The following is a 5,567-nucleotide window of genomic DNA, read 5'->3' on the forward strand; positions in this document are numbered from 1 at the left end:
TAGTGCTATGTCCATGGCTCACGCTCATGTATTGCGTGAAAATTGAAAAAGTTTGAGAATACTCAAGTATGAAACAATTGCTTGGCTTGTCATTGGGGTTGTGCATGATGAGAGCATTTTGTGTGACGAAAATGAAGCATAGCCAAACTATATGATTTTGTAGGGATGAGCTTTATTTGGCTATGTTATTTCTATAAGACATAATTGCTTGGTTAGTATGCTTGAAGTATTATTATTTTTATGTCAATATTAAACTTTTGTCTTGAATCTTTTGGATCTGAACATTCATGCCACAATAAAGAAAATTACATTGATAATTATGTTAGGTAGCATTCCACATCAAAAATTCTGTTTTTATCATTTACCTACTGGAGGACGAGCAGGAATTAAGCTTGGGGATGCTTGATACGTCTCCAACATATCTATAATTTTTGATTGTTCTATGCTATTATATTATCTGTTTTGGATGTTTAATGGGCTTTAATATACCTTTTTATATTATTTTTGGGACTAACCTATTAACCGAAGGCCAAGTGCAAATTGCTGTTTTTTTGCCTATTTCAGTGTTTCGCAGAAAAGGAATATCAAACGGAATCCAAACGGAATGAAGCCTTCGCGAGGATCTTTTTTGGAACAAACGCAATCCAGGAGACTTGGAGTGGACGTCAAGGAAGCAACGAGGCGGCCACAATGCAGGAGGGCGCGCCCAGAGGGGGTAGGTGTGCCCCCCACCCTCGTGGGCCCCTCGTAGCTCCACCGACCTACTTCTTTCGCCTATATATACTCTTATACCCTAGAAACATCCAGGAGAGCCACGAAACACCTTTTCCACCGCCGCAACCTTCTGTACCCATGAGATCCCATCTTGGGGCCTTTTCTGGTGTTCTGCCGGAGGGGGATTCGATCACGGAGGGTTTCTACATCAACACCATAGCCTCTCCGATGATGGTGAGTAGTTTACCACAGACCTTCGGGTCCATAGTTATTAGCTAGATGGCTTCTTCTCTCTCTTTGGATCTCAATACAAAGTTCTCCTCGATCTTCTTAGAGATCTATTCGATGTAATTCTTTTTGTGGTGTGTCTGTCGAGATCCGATGAATTGTGGGTTTATGATCAAGATTATCTATGAACAATATTTGGTTCTTCTCTGAATTCTTAGATGCATGATTTAATATCTTTGCAAGTCTCTTTGAATTACCGGTTTAGTTTGGCCTACTAGATTGATCTTTCTTGCAATGGGAGAAGTGCTTAGCTTTGGGTTCAATCTTGCGGTGCTTGATCCCAGTGACAGAAAGGGAACCGACACATATTGTATTGTTGCCATCGAGGATAAAAAGATGGGGTTTATATCATATTGCTTGAGTTTATCCCTCTACATCATGTCATCTTGCCTAATGCGTTACTCTGTTCTTATGAACTTAATACTCTAGATGCATGCTGGATAGCGGTCGATGTGTGGAGTAATAGTAGTAGATGCAGAATCGTTTCGGTCTACTTGACACGGACGTGATGCCTATATTCATGATCATGCCTAGATATTCTCATAACTATGTGCTTTTCTATCAATTGCTCGGCAGTAATTTGTTCACCCACCGTAATATATGCTATCTTGAGAGAAGCCACTAGTGAAACCTATGGCCCCCGGGTCTACTTTACATCATATAAGTTTTCAATCTATAATTCTAGTTTATTATTTTGCAATCTTTATTTTACAACCTATACAACAAAAATACCAAAAATATTTATCTTATTATCTTTATCAGGTCTCACTTTTGCAAGTGGCCATGAAGGGATTGACAACCCCTTTATCGCGTTGGTTGCAAGGTTATTGATTGTTGTGCAGGTACTAGGCGATTTGCGTGTAGTCTCCTACTGTATTGATACCTTGGTTCTCAAAAACTGAGGGAAATACTTACGCTACTTTGCTGCATCACCCTTTCCTCTTCAAGGGAAAACCAACGCTTGCTCAAGAGGTAGCAATATATGATTGACAAGTTGGCCTACCGGTCTCATTATTTCATCATCGGTGATTGCTCCTAGAAATGATCCTGGAGTAGCCACTGAGGGAGTCCTAGATAAAGGGGTCCTCGGACATCCGGCCTGTGTGACGTGGGCCGGACTGATGGGCCATGAAGATACAAGATAGAAGACTTCCTCCCGTGTCCGGATGGGACTCTCCTTTGCATGGAAGGCAAGCTTGGCGTTCGGATATGAAGATTCCTTCCTCTGTAAACCGACTCTGTACAACCCTAGGCCCCTCTGGTGTCTATATAAAACGAAGGGTTTAGTCTGTAGAGGCAATCACAATCATACAGGCTAGACATCTAGGGTTTAGCCATTACAATCTCGTGGTAGATCAACTCTTGTAATTCTCATATTCATCAAGATCAATCAAGCAGGAAGTAGGGTATTACCTCCATCAAGAGGGCCCGAACCTGGGTAAACATCGTGTCCCCCGTCTCCTGTTACCATTGACCTTAGACGCACAGTTCGGGACCCCCTACCCGAGATCCGCCGGTTTTGACACCGACATTGGTGCTTTCATTGAGAGTTCCACTGTGTCGTCATCAGAAGGTTCGATGGCTCCATCAATCATCTACAACAATGCTGCCCTGAGGGAGGTTTTTCTCCTTGGCTAGATCTTCGTATTCAGCGGCTTCGCACTGCGGGCCAACTCGCTTGGCCATCTAGAGGAGATCGATAGCTACGCCCCAGGTCACCAGATTAGTTTTGGAAAAATCTGGACTATATCGCTGATATCCGAGGAGACTTGATCTTCCAAGGGTTCACGATCCCAACCTCCGCTCTGGCCTTAGATCCTGAGCGCATCGCCGGGTCCGAGAACGGGATTCCCGAGCCCGCCGGACTATCTGCGGCCACTAAGACCAGTACGGGAGAGTCGGAGGAAGTAGTGTCGCTGGCAACCATCGTGAAGCCGGACTCTTCTCCGAACACTGGCTCCGAACCCTCGGAGTCAACATCGTGTGAGCTCGGCCAAGGAGTCTCCTTCCCACCGCACTCCACGGGCTCTCTTCTCCCTGGCCAAACCTCGCCTTTAAGCGAGGCTCTGGACTTGATGCGATCCTTCGTCATTACAGAGGAGCAACGTCCGAACTATGCCCAGCCCGGACTAGGGGCTGAGAGCGGGGAATTTCACGTCCCACCCACCACCCACCACCCACTTCATAGCCACTGTCGAGGACTTAACTGACATGCTCGGTTACGACTCAGAAGATATCGACAGTATGGACGACGATGCCGGAGAGAGGAGCAGGCCCAAAGCCCGCCGTTTACCGGACGTTGGATGGCCACCTCTTCGTATGACGTGTACATGGTGGATACACCCAAAGAGGGTAACAACGATAACAAGAAGAATCCAGTCGAGGATATACCTCCTGAGATACAACCAAAGCGCCGACATCAGCGGCGCCGCTCTAAATCACGCCGTGGAAAAGACAGCAATACCGGCACGAGAGGCAACAACACTCTGGACGATGCCGAAGACGAAGAAGAACCCGTCGAGCCAACCTCCGAACAGGACGATCGGGAAGATGGGCAAGTTAGCCCTGACGAACATGCCATTAACGAAGACTCGGAGGACAACAATTATGTTCCACTCTCCGAGGATGAGGTGAGCCTCGGCAACAAAGACTTTATCGTGCCTGAGGAACCTCTCGAGCAGGAGCGCTTTAAGCGCCGGCTAATAGCCACTGCAAGGAGCCTCAAAAAGAAGCAGCAGCAGTTTCAAGCTGATCAAGACCTACTCAACGATAGGTGGACTAATGTCCTGGCAGCCGAGGAATATGGCCTCGAGCGCCCAACTAAAAGCTACCCGAAGCGTAAGCTGTTACCTCAATTCGACGACGAGGCATTGGAGCCCGTACCATCAGTGCGTAATGTGGCTAAGCGACCACCACGTGGTCGGGACAAAACGGCAACTCAAGCCGAACACCAGCCCATACCACCTCACCGTAAAGGTAGAGACACAACAGCTCGGGGATATGCATATGACCCGCGGCAGGATCTGGAAAATAGAGCAGGTTAGACCAGATCGATCTACGGATCGCGGGGGCGTGCCCCGACGCGCGACGACGGATATCTAACCGGACGTGACAAACATAACTGCGTCCGGGCCGAAAACCGCAGATGGACTGCATCCAAGCTACGTTGCGACTTGGCCCGATATAGAGGCGCCGCACACCCCCTCTGCTTCACTGATGAAGTAATGGAGCACGAATTCCCAGAAGGGTTTAAACCCGTGAATATTGAATCATATGATGGAACAACAGATCCCGCAGTATGGATCGAGGACTTCCTTCTCCATATTCATATGGCCCGCGGTGATGATCTTCATGCCATCAAGTACCTCCCGCTAAAACTCAAGGGACCAGCTCGGCACTGGTTAAACAGTCTACCAGAAAACTCCATTGGCAGCTGGGAGGACTTGGAAGATGCCTTCCGAGACAACTTCCAAGGTACATACGTCCGACCTCCGGATGCCGATGACTTAAGTCACATATTTCAACAACCGGAGAGTCAGCCATGAAATTCCGGACTAGGTTCCTAACTAAAAAGAACCAGATCGTCGACTGTCCGGATGCCGAAGCCCTAGCGGCCTTTAAGCATAGCATCCACGACGAATGGCTCGCCCGACACCTCGGCCAAGAAAAGCCGAAGTCCATGGCAGCCCTCACGGCACTTATGACCCACTTTTGCATAGGCGAAGATAGCTGGCTAGCCCGCAGCAATAATAGTGCAAACGAACCTGGCACAGCTGAAGCCAGAAATAGCAACGGCAAGCCCCGACGCAATAGGCACAAGCGTCGAAGCGGTGACAATACCGATGACACGGCGGTCCACGCCGGATTCAGTGGCTCCAAGTCCGGCCAGCGGAAGAAGCCATTCAAAAGAAACAATCCGGGCTCATCCAGCTTGGACCGCATACTCGATCGTCCATGTCAAATCCACGGCACCCCCGATAAACCAGCCAATCATACCAACTGAAGCTGTTGGGTCTTTAAACAAGCCGACAAGTTAAATACCGAGAACAAAGAGAAGGGGTCACAAAGTGAGGACGACGATGAGGAGCCCCGTCCACCGAACACAGGGGGACAGAAGAAGTTCCCCCCTAGGTTAAAACGGTGAACATGATATACGTTACCCATATCCCCAAGAGGGAGTGCAAACGCACGCTCAGGGACGTTTACACGATAGAGCCAGTCGCCCCAAAATTTAGCCCATGGTCGTCCTGCCCGATCACTTTCGACCGCAGGGACCATCCGACCAGTATCCGTCATGGCGGTTCAACCGCACTGGTCCTTAATCCAATCATTGATGGATTCCACCTCACGCGAGTCCTCATGGACGGTGGCAGTAGCCTCAACCTGCTCTATCAGGACACAGTCCGCAAGATGGGCATCGATCCATCAAGGATCAAGCCCACAAAAACTACCTTTAAAGGAGTAATTCCAGGTGTAGAGGCCCGCTGCACGGGCTCAATCACATTGGAAGTCATCTTCGGATCCTCGGACAACTTCCGATGCGAAGACTTGATCTTCGATATCAT

The sequence above is a fragment of the Aegilops tauschii genome, chromosome 4, assembly GCF_002575655.3.
Source record: "Aegilops tauschii subsp. strangulata cultivar AL8/78 chromosome 4, Aet v6.0, whole genome shotgun sequence".
In the NCBI taxonomy this organism is placed as follows: Eukaryota; Viridiplantae; Streptophyta; class Magnoliopsida; order Poales; family Poaceae; genus Aegilops; species Aegilops tauschii.